This window comes from Piliocolobus tephrosceles, chromosome 15 (assembly GCF_002776525.5).
Source record: "Piliocolobus tephrosceles isolate RC106 chromosome 15, ASM277652v3, whole genome shotgun sequence".
NCBI classification, from domain to species: Eukaryota; Metazoa; Chordata; class Mammalia; order Primates; family Cercopithecidae; genus Piliocolobus; species Piliocolobus tephrosceles.
In genome coordinates, this window is record NC_045448.1 from 66,140,755 (window position 1) to 66,158,909 (window position 18,155).

General features: G+C 44.2%; 1 pseudogene; it reads right to left on the reverse strand.

Moving 5' to 3' along the window:
• Positions 1 to 6,615: 6,615 nt before the first annotated feature.
• LOC111550499 lies at positions 6,616 to 11,220 on the reverse strand (annotated as a pseudogene).
• Between the last annotated feature and the right edge of the window lie 6,935 nt (positions 11,221 to 18,155).

Below are 18,155 nucleotides of genomic sequence, written 5' to 3' on the forward strand. Positions count from 1 at the left end.
AAAAACAAACAAAAACAAACAAACAAAAAACTTACATATACATAGACATCATGCGTGTGTGAGAAAAAAAGACAAAGAAAATACACTAAACATTAACAGTTACACAAGGGGAGTAGATTGGGCATGGGAGACATGAGAAAAAAACTTTTACTTGAAAAAAATAGACAATTTTTTAAGAGCAGTTTTAGGTTCACAGCAAACTATAGTAAGAAGCTATAGAGATTTTCCATATACTTCCTGTCCCCACATATGCCCAGCCTCCCCCACTATCAAAATCTGCACCAAAGTATACATTTGTTACAAATGGTGAACCTACATTGCACATTATCACCCAAAGTCCATAGTTTACCCTAGGGTTCACTCTTGGTGCTGTATAGTCTGTGCATTGGAACAAATGTGTAATGACATGCATCCACTGTTACAGAATCATGCAGAGTAGCCTCACTGCCCTAAAAATCCTATGTACTCTGCCTATTCATCCAGGCAACCCCTGCCCCTGCCAGCTCCTGGCAACCATTGATCTTTACTGTCTCCATAGTTTTGCCTTTTCTAGAATGTCATATAGTTGGAGTCATACAGTATGTAGACTTTTCAGATGGGCTTTGTTCATTCAGTAATATGCATTTAAGATTCCTTCATATCTTTTCATGGCTTGATAGCCCATTTCTTTTTAGCATTGAATAATACTCCATTGTCTGGATGTACCACAGTTTATCCATTCACCGACTGGAAGTCATCTTGGTTGCTTCTGAGTTTTGGCAGTTATGAATAAAGTTGTTATAAACATTCATGTGCAGGTTTTTGTGCGGACATGTTTTCAACTCATTTGGGTAAATACCGAGGAGCACGATTGCTGGATCATATGGTAAGAGTATGTTTAGTTTTGTAAGAAACTGCCAAACTGTCTTTCAAAGTGGCGGTACCATTTTGCATTTCCACATGCAATGAATGAAAGTTCCTTTGCTGTTCATCCTTGCCAGCATTTGGTGGTGTTACTGTTTTGGTTTTTAACTATTCTAATAGGTGGGTAGTAGCATCTTGTTGTGTTTTAATTTGAAATTCCCTGATGCACATGATGTTGAGCATCTTTTCATGCATCTGTGTTCCATCTGATATCTTCTTTGTTGAGGTGTCTATTTAGGTCATTTGGTTATTTTAAAAAATTGGATTGTTCATTTTCTTATTGTTGAGTTTTGAGAGTTCTTTGTATATTTTGGATAACAGTCCTTTATCAGATATATCTTTTAAAAATAATTTCTCCCACTTTGTGACTTCTTCTCATTCTCTTGAGAACTTTCTGTTTTTACTTTACACATTTCAGTATTGTTTGATTTTCTTCCTTGCAAAGGGCATACTGTGCTGTTTGTGATTGCCTTCCTATGCATTCAGAAGCGTGCAAATAAATAAGGTTTTTATCAGCAATATAACTGCTTTTCGAAGGATTCTTGGTGAAAAGAAAAGATTTCTCCCAAATAGAGCCCATGTTCTCTCTTGGCCCTGCCAAGAGGAGAGAACAGTAAGCATAGTGAATAACTCCCACTGGAGGTAAGGAACTTTTTAATAGCTTGTGTGTGGTTATGACTGTGTCATGTATTTCAGAGTTTAATGACTATATTATACATTTATAAGTCTGATACGGGCTTGGATAAACAGGAGAGTCTCTGCCTGCCTCAGAAGAAATCCTAATGAATTGGATTCCCTTTGGCTAAAAGAAAAAACTGGAACCAGCTGTCTCAGTTGGAGAGAGCAAAGAGAAAAGTTAGAAAAAAGGGAACATACTTGAGGCTGGAAAAAAGACATTTGGCAGAGGATACACTTCTTCAGCTTGTGGACTTCTGTGGCCCTTATAGGAAGAGGCTCCACATTTATTCTAGTCAAAGGCCTTGGATCCCAGACCCATCGCATCATAAACTGATTGTATGACTTGAACAAGATGCTTAGTTGTTTTGAGCCACAGTTTCCTCATTTGGAAAATGCAGATTCTAATAATAATAGTAACTATCTCACAGGGTTGTTATGAAAATAAATGATCTTCCCTTTCAAAGTGCTTTGTAAAGAACTAAATGCTTGTTCTAATGTGCTATGCAAATACTTTCTGGCTATATGGACAAACTGCGTTTGCATGCCTGCTGTGTGCACAGCGATGGCTACACGGAGAGTAATGGGTGTACAAAATCGATATATTGCACAAATGATAACATTATTATTATACAAGATAATAATACAAGTGCTTGCCCTCAAGAAACTTACGGACAGACCAGGCACAGTGGCTCATGCCTATAATCCCAGCACTTTGGAAGGCTAAGGCAGGCGGATTACAAATTCAGGAGATCGAGGCCATCCTGGCTAACATGGTGAAACCCCATCTCTACTAAAAATACAAAAAATTAGCTGAGTGTGGTGGCGCGCCTGTAGTTCCAGCTACTCAAGAAGGCTGAGGCAGGAGAATCGCTTGAATCCGGGAGGCGGAGGATGCAGTGAGCCGAGATTGCGCCACTGCACTCCAGCCTGGGCGACAGAGCGAGACTCTGTCTCAAAAATAAAATAAAATAATAATTACAGACAATATAAAAAGAAAGGCTGGGTGTGGTGGCTCATGCCTGTAATCCCAGCACTTTGGGAGACTGAGGCAGGAGGATCACCTGAGCCCAGGAGTTTAAGACCAGCCTGGGCAACCCAGTAAGGCCCCATCTCTACAAAAATTTAAAAACATTAGTCAGGCATGGTGGTGCACATCTGTACTCCCAGCTACCTGGGAGGCTGAGGCAGGAGAATCACTTGAGCCCAGGAGGTTGAGGCTGCAGTGAGCCGTGATTGTGCCATTGCACGCCAGCCTAGGTGACAGAACAAGACCCTGCCAAAAAAAAAAAAAGAAGAATGGGCAGGTATGTGGAAAAGATAGTTCTAATACTGTTTCAATACTGTTTCACTGTAGCTCATATCAGATAATTTACCATTTAAAAATATAGGATCATGGGCCGGGTGTAGTGGCTCATGCCTGTAATCCCAGCACTTTGGGAGGCCGAGGCGGGCACATCACGAGGTGAGGAGATCGAGACCATCCTGGCTAATGCGGTGAAACCCCATCTCTACTAAAAATACAAAAAAGTAGCCGGGTGTGGTGGCGGGCGCCTGTAGTCCCAGCTACTTGGGAGGCTGAGGCAGGAGAATGATGTGAACCCGGGAGGCAGAGCTTGCAGTGAGCTGAGATTGCACCACTGCACCCTAACCTGGGGGACAGAGCAAGACTCCGTCTCAAACAAAATAACAAAACAAACAAACAAAAAAATAGGGTCATCTGTGCTGTTCATTATTATAAGAATGTTTGTCTCATCTTCCAAAGTAGATTGCAGGCTCCTTGCGGGTAAGGCCCATGTCTTCTTTTTCCTCCCACAGCAACTTATATGGAGTTCAGAAAAACCATGTCTGTTACCATTTATGGAGGGCTCTCTGTGGACTAGGCACTTTGTTAAGATCTTTTTTTTTTTTTTTTGAGATGGAGTCTCACTCTGTTGCCCAGGCTGGAGTGCAGTGGCGTGATCTTGGCTCACTGCAACCTCTGCCTCCCGGGTTCAAGCGATTCTCCTGCCTCAGCCTCCCAAGTAGCTGGTACTACAGGTGTGTGTCACCACACCTGGCTAATTTTTTGTATTTTTAGTAGAGACAGGGTTTCACTGTATTAGCCAGAATGGTCTCGATCTCCGGACCTCATGATCCAACTGCCTCGGCCTCCCAAAGTGCTGGGATTACAGGTATGAGCTACTGTGCCCAGCCAAGATCTTTCAGATATATTATATTATGGAATCTTTGAAACTATCCTATGAGGTAATTTTATTTTATTTATTTATTTTATTTTATTTTATTGTATTTGAGACAGAGTCTCGTTCTGTTGCCTAGGCTGGAGTGCAATGGCCCTATCTCGGCTCACCACAACTTCTGCCTCCCGGACTCAAGCGATTCTCCTGCCTCAGCCTCTCGAGTAGCTAGGATTACAGGTGCCCACCACCACACCCAGCTAATTTTTGTATTTTGTATTTTTAGTAGAGATGGGGTTTCACCATGTTGTCCAGGCTGGTCTTGAACTCCTGACCTCAGGTGATCCACCTGCCTCGGCCTCTCAAAGTGCTGGGATTACAGGCATGAGCCACCATGCGTGGGCTTTATGAGGTAATTTTATAATTTCAGTTTTACAAATGAAGAAACTGAGGCACAGAGTGGAATAGCTTTCATGAGGCCTCTCAGCTGCTGAGTGGTGGGATCAAAATTTGAACCTTGATTCATCTTTTCAACCCATATTCTTCTTTAAAAATAATTTTTATTGTGTATCTTTGAGGTTTACAACATGCTGTTATAGGATACAGATATAGATAGTAAAATGGTTACTATAGTGAAGCTGATTAACATATCTATCATCTCACAGTTACTTTTTTTGTGACAAGAGCAGCTAAAATCTACTTACTTAACACAAATTTCAGAGCAATGCGATTTTATTAACTTAGCCCTAATGTTGTACATTAGATTTCTAAATGTGTTCATCCTGCACATCTGCTATTTTGTGTCCTTTGACCTACATGTCCCCATTTCCTCTCCCCCTCCCCCTTGCCATGGTAACCACTGTTTTATTCTCTGTCTCTGTGTATTTGAGTTTTTTTTTTTTTTTTTTTTTTTTTTTAATCCACGTATAGGTGAGATCATGCAATATTTTTATTTCTGTGTCTGGCTTAATTCACTCAGCACATGTCTTCTAGGTTCATCCATGTTCTGGCGCAAATGACAGGATCTCCTTTTTTAAGACTGAATAATATTCCTGTGTGTGTGTCTGTGTGTGTACACATCATATTTTCTTTATCCATTTGTCCATAGATGGACATTTAGGTTGTTTCTATACCTTAACTATTGTGAATAATGCTTCAAGGAGCATGGGAGTGCAGATGTGTTTATGAGGTGGTGATTTCATCTCCTTGGGGTAGTCACCCAGATGAGAAATTGCTGAAAAGCCCATATTCTTAACAACTAGGCTGGGAGTTTTGGAAATTTGTTGACTGGTTGCTAAACTAATCTCGCAGCCTGGAGTACTTAGTGCTGAGCTTAAGAGGAGGTGTGAGGTAAGGTATTAGAGAGTTCTGAGGGGTGACAGGGAGGTTTTGGGCTCTTATCATGTTTCTGGGGGACAAGAGGACAAGAGCAGATACAGGAACGCCCTGAGAGCTTTAGCTCTAGGACAGGCCCCTAACAGGACCTGTGACCTTTGCAAGAGAAACGCGGCCACTGCCAACCTGCAGCGTGGTAGGAAGTGAGCCGGTGGACAAACACTCCAAGTTCTCTCTCTTTCACCCTTTGATTTCCTGCCACTCATATCGGTTTCACCCAACCAGATGCCAAAAGGTGAGGGAGTCAGCTCATGCTATCAGCAGCCTGGACACAGAGCAGACAAGGATGAATCTGAGGGGCAAAGAGAGCATCCTCTGCCTTTATCCACAGATGTACTTAGAAACTGCTAGGAACACAACCCACGAGGCTATCCATAGGGAAATATCTAAATAAACTGTGATGTGTCCATGCTAGGAAATCCTAGGCAGGAGCTGAAAAGACAGAACAGGTCAATAGTTATGGTGTGGAGAGATTGCTGAGACCTGTTGTTGAGTGGTGAAGCAAACTGCAGAAAAATGCCTAGAGTAGGATGGCATGTTTGCAGTACTCACCAACCCCCCAACCACATACACTATCATAAGTCTATTAAGGTGCAGCGCGGTGGCTCACGCCTGTAATCCCAACACTTGTGTGGTGGCTCACGCCTGTAATCACGACACTTTGGGAGGCCGAGGCGGGCAGATCGCCTGAGGTCAGGAGTTCCAGACCAGCCTGGCCAACATGGTGAAACCCCATCTCTACTGAAAATACAAAAATTAGCCGCGCATGATGGCGCATGCCCGTAATCTCAGCTACTCTGGGAGGATGAGGCAGGAGAAACGCTTGAACCTGGGAGGTGGAGGTTGCAGTGACCCGAGATCACACCATTGCACTCCAGCCTGGGTGGTAACAGCGAAACTTTGCCTGAAAAAAAAAAAAAAAAAGAAAAAGTCTATTAAACGTCCCATGTCTTTATGGTATTTTGTTATATGTATATGTCCATATGCAAAGTTTGGAATAATATACATCAAACTGGTAAGAGTGGTTTGCTCTGGAGAGGTGGGAGACGGTTCAAGATTCGGGGGTTGGTCAAAGGGGACTTCAGTTGTAGTAGATAGTACTGGCTGCTTAATAACAGCCATTTCCCACTCACCCCCTTCTTTAATGCTAACAACTCACATCTTGTTCAGGTATCAAAGGGCAGCATTGTGCTCAGGGAAGGTAGGTCCAGGTGTCAAATCATGATTGATCTAAGCCAAGTATGCTTATACCACTCCCCTTTGCCTGTGATTTGTCTAGGGGTAGGCATGTGACCTAGTCCTCTGTTGACTTTTTTTTTTTTTTTTTGGCTTCCAATTCTATTTTAATTTTGTTTCTTTGTATGTCTTTCCTTAAATATAGTCCATCACCTTGGCTTACTGCATGTCACCAACAATTCTCCAAGAATTTCATAGTTTGGACCTCAGTGGTGTGGCTGGCCCTGGATTATCCATGCAGGGAAGCCTGCACCTGTGACAGTCAGCAGGGGGCCGCCCATCTTCTGTGCTTTGTGGTACATATCTGTGTCGCCAAAGCAGCGGCCCCAGTACAGCAAGCCTTCCTTCTTCTGCTTCTCCTTCCAGCACTTGTTCCAGAGGTTGGCGATATAATCATCTTCCACATTCGGTTTGACTGTTTGGAGGCTGGAGCCTGTGTACTCCTCGGAGAAAGTGCTCAGGTGGTCAGTGATTCGCCTGTGATGTGGCCCACAGACAGTCTTGGGCTCAGACTGTAGGGTAGACTGGAGACCATGAGCTGGCTGAGAGCTGACACGAGGATGACGATGGGCATCAGCTGCACAAACACCCCTAGCCCGTGGTCACTCTGTTTCTCCCTGGGGCCCTGCCTTTGTTGGGAGGTATATGCGGCCATTGCTGTAGATGTGGACTTTACTAGAAGGGAAGCCACTGCCAAAGAACATGTTGAAGAGGTGTTCGGGGGAGATGTCAGCCTCAAAGCCGCGGTGAAAGTCCCCTGCTGATGCCGGGCCTGGCTGCCTGGCTCCTGTTATCGCCGAAGTGGTCATACTGCTTCCTCTCTCTCCCTTCCTTCCTTCCTTCCTCCCTCCCTCCCTTCTTTCTTTCTTTTCTGAGACAGTCTTGCTCTGTCGCCTAGGCTGGAGTGCATTGCTCGATCTCAGTACGCTGCAACCTCTGCTTCCCGGGTTCGAGCAATTCTCCTGCATCAGCCTCCTGAGTAGCTGGGATTACAGACATGGGCCACCATGGCCGGCTAATTTTTGTATTTTTAGTAGAGACAGGGTTTCACCATGTTGGCTAGGCTGGTCTCAAACCAGCTGGTCTCAAACTCCTGACCTCATGATCTGCCCACCTCGGCCTCCTAAAGTGCTGGGATTACAGGCATGAGCCACCGCGCCGGGCCATACTGCTTCCTCTTCTCCGGGTTGCTGAGTACTGTATATGCTGTGCCAATGACTTTGAAAGCTTCAGTGGTGCCAGGTGCATGGTTCTTGTCTGGGTGGAATTTGAGGGCCAGTTTGTGGTAGGCCTTCTTCAGGTCCTCATCTGAGGCCCCTCTACTCGCCCCCAGGATCTCATAGTAATCCTTACATTGCTTGACCCTTTCCACAGCTGCAACTCCTTCTGCAGTGTAGCCTTTGGTGCTCTCTCCTCCTCCAGCTTCACCATTGGCCTAGGGAGCATCGGTCCCACCTGCTTTCCTGTGGGTGGCATGGGTTGCGTCTGTGGGTTGGGGCTAGTCACCAGCAGTTTGTGGTTCCTAGTTGAGGGACTCCATCAAGATGCAAACTCGCGGCATTGGGTATAGCCACTGTGCCTTCTCCAGGAGCGCCTGGTCGGGCTGGTTGCGCTGGATGACCTTGAGGGCAATGCTGATACAGAGCTCGGCTTTATCCTTGTTGGATTACATGGCAAAACCAGAGTATGGAACCTGCTGGTGACTTTTGAGAAGTATTTTTGTTGCTGTTGTTCTAATAACAGACAGGGTATAGTAGATGAAGTAAGTAGATGAAAGTGAAGAGTTCTGCTTCTCCCTTTCCTTTTTGCCTTGGGATGGAGTTTTTGGAAATGTGATGCTTGGAGTTACAGCAACCATCTTGTGACCCAAGGGAAAAGGCCAGGAGAGGCCGGGCATGGTGGCTCACGCCTGTAATCCCATGACTTTGGGAGGCCGAGGCGGGCAGATCACAAGGTCAGGAGTTCAAGACCAGCCTGACAAACATGGTGAAACTCTGTCTCTACTAAAAATAAAAAATTAGCTGGGTGTGGTCCAAGCACCTGTAGTCCCAGCTGCTCGAGAGGCTGAGGCAGGAGAACTCCTTGAACCTGGGAGGCAGAGGTTGTGGTGAGACAAGATTGCGCTCCTACACTTCAGCCTGGGCAACAGAGCAAGACTCCATCTCAAAAAAAAAAAAAGGCCAGGAGAAATGGAGAAATGTAGAGACATCAGCTTAGCATCTTATTTTTTGTTTTCGTTTGTTTTGTTTTGTTTTTTTCAGACTGAGTTTCACTCTTGTTGCCCAGGCTGGAGTGCAGTGGCATGACCTCAGCTCACCACAACCTCCACCTCCCCAGTTCAGGCAATTCTCCTGCCTCAGCCTCCTGAGTAGCTGGGATTACAGGGATGTGCCACCACGCCTGGCTAATTTTGTATTTTTTTTTTTTTTAGTAGAGGTGGGGTTTCTCCATGTTGGTCAAGCTGGTTTTGAACTCCTGACCTCAGGTGATCCACCACCCTCCGCCTCCCAAAGTGCTGGGATTATAGGCATGAGCCACTGCACTCTGCCTTTTGTTTGTTTGTTTATTTATTTATTTATTTATTTATTTATTTATTTATTTATTTTTTGAGACAGGGTCTCTTGCTCTATCACTCAGGCTGGAGTTCAGTGGCACCATCATAGCTCACTGCAGCCTCAAGCTCCTGGGCTCAATCCATCCTCCTGCTTCAGCTTCCTGTGGTGGAAACCACAAGTGTGTGCCACCACACCTGGCTAATTTTTTATTTTTTATAGAGATGGGGGTCTGACTATATTGCCCAGGCTGGTCTCGAATTCCTGGGCTCAAGCAATCCTCCTGCCTCAGCCTCCCAATCTGCTGGGATTATAGGCATAATCCTGGCCCACCCCAGCATCTTGATACCTTCTTCCTTTTCCAAAGCAGAAACTGTTTTTCTCCAAACTTATTGTTACCTGAGATATGTAAAAGCCTTTGTTTCTTAAACTACTGTTAGCCAGGTGTTCTGTTACAATAAAACACATCCTAACCAACATAGCAGCTTAATCTGAAGTGATGTATTTATTTATTTTGAGACGGAGTTTCGCTCTTGTTGCCCAGGCTGGAGTGCAATGGCGCTATCTCAGCTCACCACAACCTCTGCCTCCCAGGTTTAAGTGATTCTCCTGCCTCAGCCTCCCGAGTAGCTGGGATTACAGGTGCGTGTCACCACGCCTGGCTAATTTTGTATTTTCAGTAGAGACGTGATTTCTCCATGTTCGTCAGGCTGGTCTCAAACTCGCAATCTCAGGTGATCTGCCTACGTCGGCCTCCCAAAGTGCTGAGATTACAGGTGTGAGCCACCAAGCCCAGCCCTGAAGTGATGTATTTTCTCAGTAGAATTTATTCATGCATTACTTGTGTAATTACACATTTTTTGAAGGAGGGTAAAACCCCTTAGGCATTTGTACTTCATCTTCAGAGTTGACCTGATCCACCTTCTGCTGACTCTCTGACTCCCTCTACCCTTCAGGGCTCTTGTTTGCCTCTGCTGCTGGTCTCTGGGCTGCCAGCTGAACTGCTTTGATTGACAACTCAAGTGTACAAGACTTTTGGAATGCACACTTTAGCCTTCCTGGGGCTGCTCCATCCTTCGTACTCCCTCAGGCTGGGGGACCCACTGTTTGGGGCTGCCCTTTCCATGGCACTTTCTTCAGGGAGGGACTTGCCTTTTGGTAATTGACCCCCCCTCACCCCCACCACTTATCTTCTGGGGAGATGGAAGAGCTGCAGCATAGGAAAAGCTGGGGAACAGGCCCAAAGCCAAGGGTCCCAGAGTCCAGATGGGATTCCTTTGGCTCTGGCCCTAGGCCTGGCAACTGAATATTATAGAGAAACTCATTCTAGGTTTATCCAGGGGTTCTTGCATCACCTGTGATTTCTGAGGATGCTTTTAAATCACTAGTATTCACTGCCTCTACTGGAACTTCTGTACACTGGATTTTATTCCCCTCAGCTATGAGGGCTTGTGAAAATATCTTAAAGAGTAGAGTAAGTAGCTCGGGCAGGCTTGCATTTGCGGAAGGCCACCCTCATGGATGGAAGACTGGTGGGAGGCCCTTGTGATAGGCTGAGGAAGAGAGGCTGAGGTTTTAGTTGGGGCCCAAGTTGGGGATGGAGGGGAGGAGATGGATGTGTTTCCCCCTTCTCTTCTCTCTGGGCAATGCTCCACATATGGTGGCAAGGAGAGTTTTCTGCATTCTTCAAAGCACGAGCAGAGATCTTTTGGACGCTGTTTCCACGGGTGTTTCGGGGAGCTCTCTGTAATAAGGGTTCCCTTTGTGGCAGTTGGCAGTCAGTTCCAAGCTCATCATTTTGTTGCAGCAGGACTTGGCAAGGGCATGGGAGAACAGGACTTCTGCTGTTCCTTTTCCACTCTGAGCTCTGCACCCCTACCTATGAGGGCTACCTCTTTCCTCCATCCTGTTCCAAATGTCCTCTTCCTGCTCGTTCTTTTGTCCAAACCTGTGGGAGGCTGCATTCAAGTTCACAGAAAAGGGGTACCTGTAGTCAAAAAGGGTAGGAGGATGGGAGGAGAGGATTAAGGAAAAGCCAACTTTTGCCTCAGATGCCCGGCTGCTTTATTATGCATGCTTTCCTCTTTCTCACTGTTTTTTGGAAAGGCTGAAAATAAACACTTTTGTAATACTGACTTGTAGTTCACACTTTCCTGACAAGTTACTCAAACTGCAGCCACAGCCGCTTAAAGAGAAGCTTGACGCAAGCCTTATTCAGCAGGCGCTTTCTAATTCAGAATGTTCCGAGGCAGTTGATCTTGCTACTTCTAAACTAGTGAAGGGGCCGAGGAAGGGGCACATTGCTTAACCTGGGAGCCCTGGGCCAGCACTCACCACCAGCGAGTCCACCAGCATCTCTACCACAAAGTCAAGCTTTTGAGACTGCTGGGTCCTCAGGGCTGTTACTCAGCACACTTATTCAAGAAATGTCACAGAGTCATCAAAAATCTCACTTGGAAGAAACTATGAACATCTTTCAATTCAAGATCCTTTTTCTGTAGGCCAGAGAAGTGACTTTTCCTGCTTAAAATGAACAGAACTATTAGTGGAGGAGCCAGGGATACAGCCGCAAACTCTGGAAACTTCCCATTGAGCCATGCTTTGTTAATTTCATGGATTTGATTTATTACATTTCAGTTTTTATCACAAAACCTTTCAAACATACACAAAAGTTGAGAGAAGAGTATAATGAACATCTATGTACCCGTCACTCAATGTCAATACCGGTCACTGATTCGATGTTGTCTTATCTAGTCCCCATTTTCCCCCACTGCAACCAGATAGACATCGTAACACTTTATCCACGAGTACAGCAATATGTGTCTCTAACAGAAAGCTTTAAAAAATACTGTAACCATAGTTACCATTATCACATCCACAAAATTAGCGTTATTTCTTAGTGTCATAATACCTTCGAACTCAGTTTTCTCCGGTTGTGTCAAAAATGTCTTTTTGCAGTTTGTTTAAATGAGGATCCAAACAAGTCCACACATTGTGTTCATTGACATTTTTTAAGGGCTTTTATACTGTCATGGTCCCTCCCCTATACCTTCCCCTTGCCATTTGTTTGTTGACATAGTTGGGTCATCTGTCCTTCAGAACTTCCCACGTTCTGAATGTGGCTGGTATATTCTGCTAGTGTCCTTCAACCTATTTTTCCATCCTGTTTCCTGTACATTGGTGCTGAAGATGTAGACAACAGTGATTCTCAGCTGGGGGAGACTCTGCTTCCCTCACCTCCCAGGGGACATTGGCAATGTCTGGAGACTTTTGGTTGTCACACCTGGGGGTGGGGGTGCTACAGGCATCTAGTGGGTAGAGGCCGGGGATGCTGCTAAACATCCTGCAGTGCACAGGACAGCTGCCCACAAGGAAGAATTGTGTGTCCCAAATGTCAGTAGTGCTGAGGTTGAGAAACCCTGACCGGGAGACTTGAGATTCAAGTTTTGCTTTTTTTTTTTGGCAACGATATTTCATAGGTGGAACCGTCTACTTCCTGCTGCATCGTATCAGGAGGACACTGTGTCTGATGTTAAGGTGATGTTAAGGTTGATCAGTGGATTCAGGAGGTGTCAACCTCACACATCATAAAATAGCCAAATGGGCATGTTTTGAGAGTAAAAGGGAGTGCTATTAATAGATGAAAACTGGGAGTGTTTCTGGCAAACACAGACATGTGATTATCCTACCCATTGATTTTTCAAGAACTTTATTCATCTCTAATGAATTTTCTTTCACTTTTTCCCCAGTTTTAATCAAAGTTACATGGGCACATACTTTTTTTTATTTTTAAATTAATATATTTTTAAGAGACAAGGTCTCACTCTGTTACCCAGGTTGGAGTGCAGTGCTTGATCATAGCTCACTGTAGCATCAAACTCCTGACTTCAAGTGATCGTCCCACTTCAGCTTCCCAAATAGCTAGATAGATGCATGTCACATGCCTGGATAATTTTTTTTCTTTTGTAGAAACAGAGTCTTGCTACGTTACCCAGGGTGGTCTGGAACTCCTGGCCTCAAGTGATTCTCCCACCTTGGCCTCCCAAAGTGCTAGGATTACAGGCATAAACCGCCATGCTCAGCCCACGGGCACATAATTTAAAGAGCCACATAATTCTCCTACACTTGTTGCTGCAGTAATTTCCTCATTCCTCCCTATTTTCCTTTCCTAGGAGGCAACCACTTTCAATTCTTTCAGCTGATTCTTGTAATATTTATCCTCACACATCCTAATTTGCTTAAATTGCTACTTCATGGTTTTTCTGGTTTTGGCATTTTAAAAGGACTTCTTTCTAAAGAATATAATTTATCTTTCTCACAGTGCTCTCCAGCCCCCTGTACAAGCCTTTCTTGACCTTTCATGTTCTCAGAACAGTGAAATTCTAATTTTAGCTGTCTGCTTATATTTAAGAGTAGAGTATTAAAAAGCCAAATGGAGGCTCTGATCTTATGAGTGGAACATGTTGACTGCTGTCTTCCACATAGAGTTATCTGGCTCTGCTACCTCCAATGTCAGGATGTTTGAGTATTTCTTCTTGGGCCAGTAAGTCTTCCAGTCTTCTGCTCAAGGAGATAGACCTGGCTGCCAGGGTCCTGGGACCCGGGAGGGGGCTAAAGAGCAGTGAGTCTCAGCATTCATTCTGTGGACTTTCCTTTTTTTGTTGTAATTCCTTGCCATCCATGGTGCCCGCTGTCCTCCAGTCAGTCCTTAGAAGCTCCATTAACTTCCTCCAGAGAATAAACCTTAAGCCTAGTGGCAGGATTGTGGGAGGGCAGTTGCTCAGTTGCACGGAGTTGGGGAAGGCAGCTAAGGATCAAATTGTTATTTTTTTTAAAAAACAGCTTTATGGGGATATAATTGACATAAAATAAATGTGACTTATTTAAAATGTACAATTTGATAAGTTTTGACATATGTATACACCCATGAAATTATAAACAGTCAAGATAATGAGCACCTGGGCATGGTGGCTCATGCCTGTAATCCCAGCATTTTGGGAGTCCAAGGGAGGAGGATGGCTTGAGTCCAGGAGTTTGAGAACAGCCTGGGCAACAAAGTGAGACCTCCGTCTCTACAAAAAATTTAAAAATTAGCCGGGCGTCGCCAGGCGTGGTGGCTCACGCCTGTAATCGCAACACTTTAGGAGGCCAAGGCGGGTGGATCACGAGGTCAGGAGATCGCGACCATCCTGGCTAACACAGTGAAACTCCGTCTCTACTAAAAAAAATACAAAAAATTTTCTGGGCTTGGTGGTGGGCGCCTGTAATCCCAGCTACTCGGGAGGCTGAGGCAGGAGAATGGCGTGAACCCAGGAGGCGGAGCTGGGAGTGAGCCGAGATCGCGCCACTGCACTCCAGCCTAGTTGGCAGAGTGAGACTCCATTTCAAAAAAAAAAAAAGAAAAAAATTAGCTGGGCATGGTGGTGCATGCCTGTAGTCCCAGCTGCTCAGGAGGCTGAGGTGGGAGGATCACTTGAGCCTGGGAGGTCGAGGCTGCAGTCAGTGAGCTGTGATCACACCACAGCCCTCCAGCCTGAGTGACAGAGTGAGACCCTGTCCCCCACCCAAAAAAAAAAAAAAAATAAGACAGTGATCATATTAGTTGCCCCTCAAGTTTCCGCTGCCTACTCAGGCAACTGCTGATCTGCTTTCTGCCACTAGATTGGTTTGCATTTTCTAAGATTTTATGTAAATGTAATCATATAGTACTTGCTCTTTTCAGTGGGGAGGGATTCTGCCTTTTTTCACTCAGCATAATTACTTTGAGGTTCATTCATGTCGTTGAGTATATCAATAGTTCATTCCTTTTTATTGTTAAGTAGTATCTCGTTGGATTACTACACCAAAATTTGTTTATTCATTTAGTTGTTGATAGATATCTGGATTGTTTCCAGTTTTTGGTTATTACAAATAATGCTGCTATGAACATTCATGTTCAGGTCTTTGTGTGGACATGGTTTTTCATTTTTCTTGGGTTAACACCTAGGAATGGAATGGCTGAGCCATATGGCAGGTGCATCTTTAACTTTTTTTTTTTTAGTTGAACTTTGAACAACATGTTTAACCTTTAGTGAAACTGCCACACTGTTCTCCAAACTGGTTGTACCATTTCATATTTCCACCAGCAGTGAACCAGAAAGTTCTAGGTTGCTCAACATCCTTGCCAACATGTGATTTGGTCAGTCGTTTAAATTTTAGATATTCTAATGAGTATGTAGTGGTATCTCATGGTTTTAATTTGCATTTCCTAATGACTAATGATGTTGAGCATCTTTGCATGTGCTTATTTGCCATCTGTATATCCTCTTTGGTAAATTGTTCAAATCTCTTGCCCATTTATAAAATTTGGTTGTTTTGTTTTTTTATTGAGTTTTGAGATTTCTTTACATATTTTGGATACAAATCTGTTATCAAATGTGTGACTTGCATATATTTGCTCCTAGTCTGCAGCTTGCCTTTTCATTCTCCTAACAATGTCTTTTAAAGAGCAAATGTTCTCAGTTTTATTTCTTTTTTTCTCCATAAGAGATTTTAGAATCTTCCATAAATGTTCTTAATTTTGATGAAGTCCAATTTATTGATTTTCTTTTATTGATTTTGCTTTTGGTGCTGTTTCTAAGAAATATTTGCTTAACCCAAGGTCACAAAGAGTTTCTCTTGTGTGTGTGTGTGTGTGTGTTTCCTTAGATATTAATAGTTTTAGGTTTAGGTGTGTGATCCATTTTGAGTAAATTATTTTTAATTAATTTCTTTCATTTTTTTTTTTTTTAAGAGACAGAGTCTCGGCCGGGCGCCGTGGCTCACACCTGTAATCCTACCACTTTGGGAGGCCAAGGTGGGTGGATTGCCTGAGCTCAGGAGTTCATGACAAGCCTGGGCAACACGGTGAAACCTGGTCTCTACTAAAATATAAAAAATTAGCCGAGCGTGACAGCATGTGCCTGTAGTCCCAGCTACTTGGGAGGCTGAGGCAGGAGAATTGCTTGAACCCGGGAGGCAGAGGTTACAGTGAGCCGAGACCGCACCGCTGCACTACTCCAGCCTGGGCGATAGAGTGAGATTCTGTCTCCAAAAAAAAAAAAAAAAAAAGGGAGACAAAATCTCACTCTGATGTCCAGGCTGGAATTCGGTGGCATGATCATAGCTCACTGCAGCCTTGAAGCCAGGGCTGAAATGGTCCTTCCACCTCAGCCTTTGGAGTAGCTGGGACTACAGGGGAGTGCCATGTTCCTGAACCATTTTCAGTTAATTTTTTCTGTATAGTGTGAGATGGGTCGAAGTTCTGGGTTTTTTTTTTTTTTTCTTTTTTGTACATGGATATCCAATTATTTCAACACTATTTGTCAAAAAAGACTGTTTTCCCCATCAAATTGCCTTTGCACTTACGCGAGTTACTGTTTCTTAATTTCTAATCTATTTTTCTATTTGTCTCTTTTGAATTCAGTACTACACTATGTTGATTATTGTAGCTTATATTCAGTCTTAAAGTTACATAGGGTAAATTCTCCATATTTATTCTTCTTTTTCAAAGTTGAATTGGTTATTCCAAATCTTTTGCATTTCTAAATGAATTATATTTTTATTTTTTATTATCTTTTTTTTTTGAAACAGAGTCTTGCTCTGTCATGCAGGCTGGAGTGCAATGGCACGGTCTCAGGTCACTGCAACCTCTACCTCCCGGGTTCAAGCCATTCTCCTGCCTTAGCCTCCCAAGTAGCTGGGACTACACCCGGCTAATTTTTTTCTTTTTAGTGGAGACAGGGTTTCACCTTCTTGGACAGGCTGGTCTTGAACTCCTGATCTCAAGTGATCTGCCCACCTCAGCCCCCCAAAATGCTGGGATTATAGGCATGAGCCACCATGCCTCCCTCCACCCCTAACCCCCGCCCCAAGTAGCAGTGGTGCGAACACGGCTCACTGCAGCCTCCACCTCCTGGGCTCAAATGATCTTCCGGCTTCAGCAACCTCCCTCCACCCCTAACCCTGCCCCAAGGCATGAGCCACCGCGCCTGTCCCTAAATGAATTATATGATCAGCTTGTCAATTTTAAAAAACACATTGTTAATGTAAAAATGAATCATATAATGTAAAATGTAAATGTCAATGTATACATATATGTATGATTTAATGTGTAATATAAAAAAATATGAAAAGCCTGCTGGGATTTTGACTTGGATTTATTATAGCTATAGATCAAATTGGGGAAAATTTACATCTTACCAAGTTCAGTGTTGGATATAAGTGGTAACAGCAGACATTCTTTCCTTGTTCTGATATTGGGGAAAGCAGTCAGTCTTTCACCATTAAGTATGATGCTAGCTGTAGGGTGTTCGTAGTTATCCATTATCAGATTGTAGAAGTTCCCATCTGTTCCTAGTGTGTTGAAAATTTTCATCAGGAATGGAGGTTAAATGCTTATTTTGTATGTATTGAGCTGGTCACATGGTTTTTCTTTTTAAATTTTTGTTTGTTTGTTTTTTTGTTTGTTTGAGACGGAGTCTCACTGTGTCACCCAGGCTGGAGTGCAGTGGTGTGATCTTGGCTCACTGTAACCTCCACCTCTGGCGTTCAAAAGATTCTCCCGCCTCAGCCTCCCAAGTAGCTGGGTTTACAGGCACCTGCCACCACACCTGGCTAATTTTTTTGTATTTTTAGTAGAGATGGAGTTCCACCATGTTGGCCAGCCTGGTCTTGAACTCGTGACCTCAAGTGATCCTCCCGCCTTGGCCTCCCAAAGTGCTGGGATTACAGGTGTGAGCCACCACACCTGACCTTTAATTTGTTAATATAGTGAATTAAATTGATTGATTTTCAAATGCTTTTTTTTTTTTTTTGGAGATAGGGTCTCACTTTGTCTCTCTGGCTGGAGCAGTGGTGCGAACACAGCTTACTGCAGCCTCGACCTCCGGGGCTCAGGTGATCTTCCTGCTTCAACAACCTCCCTCCACCCCTAACCCTGCCCCAGGTAGCTGGGACTATGAGCATGTGCCACTGTGCCCGGCTAATTTTTTTTTTTTTTTTGTAGAGACGGGGTTTCGCCATGTTGCCCAGGTTGGTCTTGAACTCCTGAGCTCCAGCAATCCTCCCACCTTGGCCTCCCAAAGTGCTGGGATTACAGGCATGAGCCACCATGTACAGCCAAGATTTTTCCCTCCCTCCCTCCCTCCCTCCCTTCCTTCCTTCCTTCCTTCCTTCCTTCCTTCCTTCCTTCCTTCCT